General features: G+C 35.7%; 1 protein-coding gene across 1 annotated transcript in view; it reads left to right on the forward strand.

The window, feature by feature from the left end:
* LOC135835729 (serine protease filzig-like) overlaps nt 1-12,236 on the forward strand; it is a 57,546-nt gene that overhangs the window by 28,474 nt on the left and 16,836 nt on the right. The gene's annotated exons all lie outside the window — the stretch shown is intronic.

Consider the following 12,236-nt stretch of genomic DNA (forward strand, 5'->3'; position numbering starts at 1 on the left):
CCGATTACTTGACATGACCTGGTGAAGTCAAAGTCAGAAAAGAAAATAAGGATCGTTATGTACAGCGTACAATTTAAAATGTACATACATATAATATGTACGTGCTACGTACATTGTACAGCTGTCTTTGCACTGTTCTCTAGAGCTCTTCTTACGTTAGATAAAAATGAAATAAAACAAACCGAGTCAAAAAGTGAAAGCAACGTGTAAAAATCTTTTTGCACGATGTCTGAAAAGATTTAGCATTATTTGAAGTAATTCTCACGAGGCGAACGAGGCGTTGCATCGGTGTGAATAAGGTACCTTGTTTTTGACTTTGATCATGAAAACTGAAGGTGAACTAAATAACACTACTGACATTATTTCTATTCACACCGCCGACGCCGGCCGTCGGCCGTCGACCGACGTCCGACGTCCGACCGGAAATGTAAATCGAGTTCCATTATGCAACAATGAAAAGCGATAACTTGCGAGGAAATTACCTACTGGTTTTTTTGGCGAAAGTACACCAAAAATGGTGCAGTGTTTAGTTGTACAAGTAAAAGAGAGACTGTTTCGATAAACGGTCTATGGGCATCTTTTCACCTCAGTTGTCATTTCCTCTCGTTCTAGAATCCAGATCATATTATAGCTTTAGTCTCTATCTATATCGTTCAGATGGTCTCTGCAGGATATTGCTATACTATAATAGGTGTACCTATATCTCTATAGATGCACGAAGAAGACCAGAGCACATTCAACACTCCCAGGTACCATATCTAAAAGAAAAGCAGCCGATTAATCAGTTCGTTCCTAACACGTACGCGTTGATATATCAATAAATTCTTCACCATTGTGCAAAACTAATCGTTTGCATTGGTCGATAAATTTCACCTATTCAGCTACAGGCCGGATGACATGGCCACTTGGCCAGCCTTCACCTACGCAAGAATGTACGTACGCGATTCCGGAACTGACCGATCGTTGGAGGAAAGTCGATCACAAACACGGCAGGGGTTTTAAGGGCTGATGCATTAAAACAATGTCACATCACCCACGCTTTCTTAAACCACCAAATCAGATAATACTAAATTAGCCGAATGTACGTTTATAGAAATTATCACGTCTGGTTATCATCTCGTCGTTGTTTTCGGCTCGTTTAATTTCCGTCTTTGACTCTTGGAGTATATACGAGTAAGTATAATTTCGTGCTTCACGTTCCATCATCACCATCATCGTCGCGTTGTTACAGCTAATCGTTGAATTAAGGTCGTGATTTGTTGTGCAGTGGTTTCTTCTACCGCATGAAGAGCATATGTACCTATAGCATGGCATGCTATGCCATGGCATGGCATAAGGCATGCATATAGCACGCCACAAATGCATACTATTCCGCAGAAAGGGAAAGGTGATTGTTTAGAATACTCCCAAGCAACACGCGCCTCTTGTAATACAATGCTCTTGAAAAAAAAGAAAGAAAAATTATCACGCCGGTGGCAGTTATTAAAACGTGGATCCGATATAAATCACTATGTACATTGTACAATTTATGAATATACTTGAGAACATACCTATTACCTACCTACCTATGCGAAATACGACTGGATGAGAGTGAAAAAAAGAGCCAGTAAGCGCATCTATGTGTACATATACTAGGTGGAGGTATACGTCCGTCGGTCGTGTGGATGGACGAAATTGCATACCTTGACAATGCATTGCGGTATCCGTTCATCCGTGTTCTTGTTTGTGCATGTACATTATGCTTTGTTTTATCGCCCGTACCGCCCGCATTCTAAGTAGGTCAGTGGCCATGGTTACGGCCGGAACCTCTTCATCGTCGAGCCTAGGTCAAGGGCATGTCTTGTAATGTTTGTGGAAAGAAAAACACCTTCAATTCTAACACCTCACAGGCTCACACACACACAAATCGCGCAGCTTCCAACATTTTACATATTTAAATGATTCGTATTCGTACCTACCTTCGTGTCGCCGCCCTTCTTTGCTTTAGAATCGTATGTACGTATTCTCGACGATGCACATGATATTTAGGTATAGTATTGTAGCGTCGTCGTCGTCGTTGAATTAGGTCGAAGAGCGCGAGAGTGATGGTAGCTTCGCGAGCAGATTTCCATATGTGGATATAAATTCAGTTTGTGTCGAGAGTATGCGGACGTCTTTTTGTTCCCTTGTCTGACCAATGCGTGAAAATTTTGATTTATGGGTACCTACTTTTTTTTGGGGAATTTCGCAAGGCTGGTTTAATTCTTTAACAGGATCACATCGAATTGTGTGTTTTCGTAGATTTAAGACAATTTTTATGCCAGATGTGGGTTGAAAATTTGGAGCATGTTGACATTGGTATTGTCATAAGTTACTGAGCTATTTACTCGTCATTTCTGCGAAGAATCATTGCGAACTGAATATGCTGCACTTTTTCCAATTCAAAATTGATCAGCTAACGTAGTTTTGTGTATCAACTATACCTGTGTCACCGAAAGCTAAAGTGGGCTCGAGGAAAAAAGGAAGGCCTCGTGAAAATTTTTCACCACTCTCCCCTCCCCCCTTCCTCCTATGAAGCAAATATGATTTTTTCAATAGTTGATGTCGAAAATGAGTTTTTTACAAAACAGAATTTTTGCACAACTTTTCCCTAATAAAGAAATTAACCTCCCCCCACCCTACAAAAATTAATCCTTGAAAAAAATGATGGAGACGTTTTTGAAAAAGAAGTTTTCTCTGAAGTTAACATTTTTGAAAGTTGAAGTCAAGAATAAATTTTGCTTCGAAACAAACGATTTTTGGAGATCGGTGTTTTTTGAGAAATTTTCCAGAAGAGTATTTGTTTCAAAAGCGAAGTTCAATAGCTTCTGTTCCATGAAGTTTCCGTTTGACCTTTAAAAATTAAGTTTTTGTTTTTCCTCACAAAAAAAAAAAAAAAAACGAAGTCGTGTTTTCACTTTGAATTTTTTTACATCTCCAACTCAAAGTTAATTCAGAGTCAGCTATCAGTCAGCTCTGAAAGTTCAAACAAGTCGACTTTATGACTGGTTTTTTGTGTATTATTCGACTTTTAGAACTAACCGTATAGTCCTATAGCCTTTCAATTTCACATATGGAGACCAAAGTGAAAATTACCTATTTTTTTGAGTGAAAATTACTAAATTTTTTTTTTGAAAATTTGCTAATTTTTTTAGTGAAAATTACTAGAAAAATTTTAGTGAAAATTGCTTATTTTTTCAGTGAAAGTTACCTAGGTACTTACTCATTTTTTTTAAAGTGAAAATTACTCCTTTTTTCGTGAAAAATACTCATTTCTTAGTGAAATTACCATATTTTTTTTTAGTGAAAATCACTCATTTTTTTCAGTGAAAATTACCTATTTTTTTAAGTGAAAATTACTAACTTTTTTAAGTGACAATAACTAATTTTTTTAGTGAAAATTACTAGTTTTTTTTTTTTAGTGAAAATTACGTAGGTACTTACAATTTTTTTAGAGAAATAGTATGTAGGCATATCATCATACAAGAGCCAAACAGAATTCTTATCATTTTTTGCAAATTTACCACCCCTGCACCCCTTTCCCTTTTTTGCCTATTCATAATTTCACAGGGTGTAACTGTCTAAAATTTTGTCATGTGAAAGAGTTTCCATTTGATGGTTTGTTTGTACTGTTATTGTATTATTCCAGGGACCATACAGAGCTGTAAAATGTAATCATGTTTAGGTGGGGATGAGTAAAGGTGGAAGAGAGAGAGGGGGAAAGAAGATGAAAAGTGATAAAAAGTCAACTTGTACGTCGATTTCATGGTTTTGAGAGGTGCTGATGACGAATCCGCAAGTATTTATTAGATTAGTGTTCGCATTACCCCCCCCCCCTTCTCCACCGCTCATTTCCCCAAGATAGGTATTGGTGGAATTGATCAAATTTTGGTTTATGCAAAAAATTACGTCTCGCATTACACAAGCAGATTAAGTATTGACAGAGCAGTTCATTGACAAACAAACAATGAATGAAAAAAGTCAAATTGGAAAAATGAGTGCTGAGAAAAACAGGCCTCCTAGGATTTTAAAATTAGTCCGGAAGGGCTAACAATGAACTAAGTATAGCTCTTGAAATTCTGTTTGATGCTTATTAAGGATCTCTCGGCTGTTGTATGTAGTTCATTCAAGAAAAATTCCAACTCCAAAGTGAGTTTTTTGATCAATGTTTTGGAATGATTAGTGATCACACATGGGGCAAAAAATTCAGGTTTGAACTCATACACTTGAGATCTTGTGAAGACGGTGTAAAATGGTGGAGACACCCCCCCCCTCATCAGCACCAATTAAAACGTTATAGACGTTGAAGTCGATTTTTTATTCACTTTTCTAGAGCAATTTGAAATTCCAGCAGAACGTTGAAAACTCATTGAAGCAGAACTAGTTTAAACAATTTTTGAAGGAAGGACAAGGAGTGAGCCACAAAATGAAATAATGCCGAATAAAAATTTTAAAAATTTCGAATGATTTTAATATGAGAAAAAGTGCAAAATTAATTTGGTTGCATTTCTGGAATTTTTTTGTTATTTCCATCTGATCTTCAAAATTTTTTAAGAATTCAAATAAGTTCAGATGAAGCAAAGGTAAAAGTTACAGGTGCTTTAAAAAATTATAAACTTACTGGAGGCCTTGGAATATATTTTTGTTTTCGATTTTATTCGAAAGATGTGAACTTTTGAACCATCAGGTCGTCGATTGTAGGAATGGTGGAGGTCTTGTGAGGTTTCAGGTTTTGTCGAAATACTATGTACATAAGTTTAGCCGTTTTCAAGGAATTAATTTCTAAAATAAATTTTGTCACTCGATAAACTTGGAAGCTTTGAGCTTTTGGAACATGATTATTGATGATGATGGCGAAATGTATAAGATAGGAGCCTGGTTGTGAAATTTTATATTTTATCGAAATCGGTTAAGACTTTCTTGAGAAATTCAGTTTTTAATGAATTTGTGGGCCAATACACCCCATGCGGATTTTCACGCACCTAATTTTGTCTGCGATAACACTCGAAGGCGTAAAATGAGTTGTAAAGAGGGGAATGAGAAAGATCAGAGATGGTAAAAATTATTGTATGCACTGGGTAAAATCATTCTAAGAATTATTCCTTAGGAAAGGAATATTTCTTCGTACCTGGCTAGCTCTGAGAGTAGGTAATTTTGATCTAAATCAGTCTCCACTACATCAAAATAATTAATAAGGTGAAAAATAAGAACACCTTAACAGAACCATTTATACTCATTTAATGATGTTTCGTATTAAAATTAAACAGTTCGGTGTAATTATATCAAAATACATATAAATATAATATATCTACATTGAAGAGCTACAAGAAGGAATTGTCTTGCCATAATGGTCAAAAGCCAATTTGACCAGATAAATTAAAACGTTCACAGGAAATCCTGGCATCTTGGGCAACTATAGGCAGGGCAGATCAATTCAAAATATTACGTAATGGATAATACCTAATGAGGCTAAACACTCACCGTTGAATATTCGTGAATTGATAAAGGTTGGCAGGGTAGCTTGTGTATAAAGGCATTTCAGCCAGTCCCTCAGACTGTACACGTTGCCTACCTCTCCTTGGCATCCCCCAATAATAGGTGCATCGGTAGGTAATAGGCTCTAAGGCGGCATGTATGACTTGGGTACCTCTCTCCTAGTCCGGATAAAGGAGAGATGATCCACAAATACCATAAATCGAAACAACTAATTTACGTTAAGAAAACACATTTTAACCTCTAAAAGGTTACTTCAAAACTAGGGGACGAGGGGGGTGGCCCTCGCCTGCCTTTAAAGTTACACCGTTGACAAAAAGCTTAGCTTACTCGAGTCGCTAATCTAGAAGTGGTTAAGGTAGATTTCACAGCCTCGGATCGGACCTGAGCTGTGTAGGGGAACCTATACACGTATACCAGTTTCTGTCCTACTCTTAAGGGGAATTACACTAATGTTTCCCAAACTGGGAATTACGTTATGCACTACCTATGGCAGTGGAGGCAATACTGCTCATCACAGAGTCATTCATACGAATTAATCCGTTCGCGAATGATTCATCAAAAGTTGATCGATTCGTTCGCGAATAATTCACCAAAAATAAATCAATTCGTTCGCGAATGATTCACCAAAAATAAATCAATTCGTTCGTGAATGATTCGCCAAAAATAAATCAATTCGTTCGTGAATGATTCGCCAAAAATAAATCAATTCGTTCGCGAATGATTCACCAAAAATAAATCAATTCGTTCGCGAATGATTCACCAAAAATTGATCAATTCCTTCGCGAACGAGTCACCTATAATATGATCAATTCGTTCGCGAACGAGTCACTTATATGAATCAATTCGTTCGCGGATGGTTCACTAAGAACTACTCAATTGGTTCAAGATTGATTCGCTAAAAATCAATTAATCCGTTTGCGATTGATTCCTCGAAAAATCAATCATTTGTTGAATCATCAATCGTTCGTGAATGATTCGAGTCGTTTCGCTTGAAAATAGATCAAGTCCTTTACAAAAGTTTCACAAAAAGCGAATCAATTTGTTTGTAAAAGAACATAGATTTACAAAAACCGAATCAATTCGTTCACGAATGAGTCACTTGAAAATTGTATTAATTCGTTGTCAATGATAGAAAAAATATCAAAAAGTTGGTCTTCTTATGCTAGCTGCGCGAGTTTTTCTTTAGTTTGCGTGGAGGAGGAGGGAATGAAAAAATTGTTTGAATTGTCAAAATTTTTTCCAAAGCTCGTAAATAAAGTTTTCATGTATTGGGATTAAGGGCATCGTAGGAGGTACTCGTATAACATGTAAATATTATGGAACATTAACACCGTATTACACTTACAAGTTACAATCGATATAATGTATAGCGATCATATAATTAAAAGGGTGTCCATCCATTTCGAACACTTGCAAGTTGCAGGAACCGGAGCAGCACAAATCCCTTTTAAGTAATCATTCAGAGCGTATCTCTGATTAACTTATGTAGTGGTTGAGGTATCTATACGAGTATTTTCAAACTTATTACAAGCACTTCCTTACCTCATACGCAATGTACCTGCACATAACTACATACATAAGGTACCTATCTCTCTCTTCCAAAAAAAAAAATAAAATCAACCATCCAAGCTTGAAACGACCTAAACAATTAAGCTTGTTTTCTTACCTGTTGGTAACTCTTACGATATATGGCATCTTCGCCGTGCTCCACATATTTACACAACGTACCATATATGTACCTACGTACGAGTACATTAATGATGCCGGCGAAACGCGCGTTAATCTCTCGCATTTCTGGGTGTTTATTCGGCAAAACACCGCCGCCGGGTATAATTTAATGGTCAAGGTCACCGATGCTATTTGGTAACCATCGGAAAGATAAAAAGAAAGAAAAGGTTGAGTTAGTGGGCGTTATAAAAAGTCATTAAATACGCTGCACCAGGAATATAGTGTGCCAAAGTAACTATCAGCTTGGTCTTCGGCTCGACTCAAATGCATTAAAATATTGAATTTACATCGACCATACGTACTTATTTTTAGAGGTGTTATTCAAGTTCATAAATACAATTTGCAAAAGAAAAAAAAATGGATTTTCAACGACTCTGTATCAGTCACATACTAGCAAAGGTTAACGACTTATCCACCTGATTCGGACTGTTGCCCTTATGTAGCGATCTGACGTATTTTATACATACAAGAATGTTCTGCCGGTGTTTCTATTTGTCTTGCCATAAAATTACCAACGAGTATCGTCGATTCGTTGCATTGAGTCGTCGACGTAGCATTTGTCATTCGTGCCATCGTGTGACTAGCTGCAGTGAAATTACACCACAATAAGAGGTTGTTGTATCTACTCTCGTACCTGCTAATGACCACTAAATTATCGAATTTTGGTAATGCAGATTGGTCATTTTTAACATTGCTTATTCGGTACCGTTATAATATGTATGTAGGTTTAGTATAAGAGGAATTGAATACCAAAGGTAGAATACCAGAAGCGTGGCGTAAACGATTCGTCCATTTTAATAGATGCGAATATCTTCCTGTATAAGTGATATGGATATTCAGAAGTTCACAATTTCAAATAAACTATGGTGTTTGTTTAAAAAAAATAAAGACTTTTTTGAATACCTACGTGCCGAAACATTCAACTTCATCTTTTATAGACAGTAGGTACCTATTTCTTCATGAATTTCGCATAAATAAACACCCAAAATCGATTTTTCAGCTGCCAGATGTTGAATTTTTTGAATTTTAGAGGATTTATGAAAATTTATGAATAGGTAAGAAAATTATTAGGCTGGATAAAGAGTCTTTGAAATTTTTGGAATCTACGACAAATTTTAATTGATTTTGATGGAATAAAAAAAATTGAGAAACATGTTTTGCAATTTTGAAAGTTGTGAAAAAAAATGTACATTTTTTCGGATCTTTTCTTTCTTGAATAATTTTTATAGATATGTATTTTAACAATTCTGACTTGGAAAACTCAAACATTTTTGAATATTTTTAATAAATCCAGTTCCGCCAGAAACATTTTAAGTTTTATTTCTCATTTTTTGGACTCTATTATACACATTTTTTCAATTAATAACCTACCTAAATTTTTTTCAAAAAAATGAATAAAAAAATAATTTTACATATAACAAGTAGATTTCTTGAGGGTTTTCTGTTACAAATATTTTGTAGTTCCTTGTTTTGTTTTTATTTTCTCGCGTTTGCCCGTTCTTTCTATTTCATTTATTTACTACTTTTGAAGACTAGTCGCCTATTTTGCCAGTTTTTACATTTTACCAGAGCATGAAGATCCATTAGGTAGGTAACTCCCAAAAAATGTGTAGTTACATCCAGTCAATTTGGCCCAAACTTTTCGAAAAACTTTATAAGATACTTTTGACAAATCAAAAAAAAAAATGAACCTAAGAATACATTTTTTCTCACTTTTTTTAAAATTGACCCTGAAAGCAGGTTAATGGGAGCTGAAATATGAAGCAAAAGGGAGATTCCCAGGGTTACAACTACGCAGTTGCATACTTCGAGACTTTGACGAATTTCTCTGAAGGGAAATATTTACCCAAAAAATACACTTTTTTCACTCATGTCAAAAGTGACCATCAAAAAACGCATTAAAGTGTGACCCACACAAAAAATTTCCAAGAATGTAGCTGCCTTATACGCATTTTGCATTTTGAGATTTTGGAGAATATATTTTTGAAAAAAAATGAGCCTATAAAAAGTAAACGTTCTTCATTCATGTGGATTGTGGAAAGTGGTCCTCAAAATGCTTTAAAAGCTGGAATATACTCTAGACAGATCTCCAGAGTTGTATTCGTAACTTCCTGATTGCACGTTTCAATTTTTTTTTCTTCTCCAATTTTTTCATAATAATTATTAATTTACACGATTTTTCGGGCATTTTTTTTTGTATTGAAGCTGTGCTGTAGTTTTTAAATTATGGTTGAAAAAAATGATCAAAATTGGCGACTGAATCATTGAGAAATTCCCTGTTGTGAGATCGTTGGATCTTTAATTCTTATAAATTCTTCAGTACCAGTACTAGAGCACCAATGTTTGCTAGAACCGCATTTTTTTTATCAGGGTTGTCCAACAGAGTTGATTTAAAATTGCCTAATTTTTAAAATGATTATGCAATCTTTCTCTTTGTACGACTCCTCTATCTCCTATGGCGTCTTCCTTAAAAAATTTTCAAGTCATGAATTTATAAAAACTGAATTCGACGCTTAACTCCACGATTCTGCATTTAAGATATACCTACTAAAAATTGAAGTTATCAGAAAAGGGAATCTTATTTATAGAGATATCTGCTTCCGATTTGAACTGGAGCACGAAACCTCGTAAACAAAGTTTCAGCATCTCAAATTGATTTATCGATTTTTAGCCAATTTTTGAAAATGCAAAAAGTTGACTATGATATTTTAGGGGATTTCGGTATACTTATGTGATTTTTTTTTCAATACATAATACTACATTTATATTAAGTAAAAATGAAGGAAGTCAAATCGTCTAGCACAATTTCCGGCAATTCTGAAGCCTCTAGCTCGATTTTCAATTATACTTTAGAATTTTTAACTTTCTCCAGAAAACGTGAAGATGAATTTAATCAACTAGGTAGGTACCCAATCCAGTTGTGACTTATATTCTCGACCTGTTATTTTCATGTGAACACCTCAAATGTTTTTTTTTTTTCGATTTTTCGATTTTTTCCCCCTATAAAAATACGTTAGGTAGTCAAAAAAAAAAAAAACACTGTCTAGGTGTCCACCTGGAAATTGAATCAAATATGGATAAATTCCTGAAACAGGTCGAGAATAATCGACGACTCTAATATTTTCAATTGCTCGAATTAATTTCTACGTTTTTTGGTGAAATTCAAAAATTTTGGAGAAATTGAAAATTGTCCTGGTGGCTCTACAATGGTCTGAAACAAAGAAATTCAGTTCGGGAAATTTTATAATATGTATCACTTTGAGGACTAATTTTTTATAATTTTTACAGTGTTACGACAAAAATTGCCTAAAAATTGTCAATTTTTGAATTTTCAAAAATTCGCCAAAAATCGAAGAATTAATTTGGCAGAAGGGCAGGGGGTTCAGATAAACATTCAAAATAACCCAATATTCTGTGGCATCTTCATTAGTCAATTTTGATGTCAACAATCAACTGTCATTTAAACGTAGATATTTGCTTTACTTCTGCCATTCAACCATCCAGATTTGTTTTACTCGACAACTTCATCGGTATTCATCGACCTATCAAACAATAGTCTGGCTGCGTCTGGAAATCATTAAGAATAATGGTACATTATCACCAGGACGTTAATTACGACATTAAACCCGGCACATGGAACTGTTACAACAACCTATACTGTAACTCGATTTATCAACACATCACATCGCAGCTATCTTCAATACCATACGATACGGTAGTAAACCCTAATACGAGTAGTACACACTCCAGTAGGAGAGAAAAAAAAAGCACTAGGAGAAGATGTGAAAATCCATCTTGCAGGATGACTTTCATTTTCATGGTAATTTCACATGGGCTGTGTGCGAGTTCGGGATGCATCGAGAAGACGACATGACACGCTATAGACTCATAGATGAAAAAACAAACGTTGCAAATTAACTATTTAAATGTACAAATATATGGCGGAATTTGGCCATGGTCTATGTTCACAGAATGAGAATGCTGAGAACCACTTCCTTATGTCTGCCAACTCATACAGTATAGACTTTCGTTCGCGACACATTAAACTTTAATCTAGTATAACACAACCGAAGTCGAAGGAAAGGTAGGTAGTAGTTACCTAGGTATAGTTATGAGTTGCGTAGGTGAAAGCTATACACATTGGTATTTGTCCTATGCATGTCCCATCACATTTAGTATATGTGATAATGTATCTACTCGTAGTGTACCTGTACACGTACAATACGCTTGTCTAGGCATCGTGGTCATTATACCAGCGACACTTTTACCTATAGCATCTTCATCTTTGTTTTTCTCTTTCTGTCTGTTCATTACGAGTAAGAAGACCTGATCACTTTGTCTTTGTTTTGTCTCTTGTCATAACTAACGATGTAATGTGTATGTAATTGTTAAATTAGACATTACATTTACATGCACTGGTCCATGTACTCGTATATCGACAAGGTAACTCGCCAAATGCGTCAGTTCTTTTCACTCGTGCCGTCTCACTAACGGGTGCCATTTTTTAATAGTTTAAAAAACAATGTCGCACGGTACCTATCCACTAATTGCGCTCGGGAGTAACTATTTCTTTCTTTGGTGATGACCGTTTTCACTTTCCACAAATCGATGACACACTGCACCATACTGGTACTTTCCATCACTATTTGGCTGCAAAGAGCAATCTTCCAACACTGGCCAATGTCGATGTCGCATCTTCCAAGTTAATGATTCGTGTAAATAGAATTTAAACGGAAGTTAAACGCGATGGCAGCGACGGCGGCGGCGCCATCGTCGTTCCAATATTCTGTTAATTTTTTACCGTGGAAAAAAAATCTCGTTGGGAAACTCTGTACTGTGTGTCGTTAATAGGTTTATATCAATTATAAATTGACGATGACAACGTGTCTATAATATAATGTATGGCATTCCGAGCGTACAGATTTTCATCATCGCGTCGGTTGTAGTGAAGATGAAGCGGGAAGCGAGGGGGGGAGAACCTCATCTCTTGACAA

This window comes from Planococcus citri, chromosome 2 (assembly GCF_950023065.1).
Source record: "Planococcus citri chromosome 2, ihPlaCitr1.1, whole genome shotgun sequence".
Taxonomy (NCBI): domain Eukaryota; kingdom Metazoa; phylum Arthropoda; class Insecta; order Hemiptera; family Pseudococcidae; genus Planococcus; species Planococcus citri.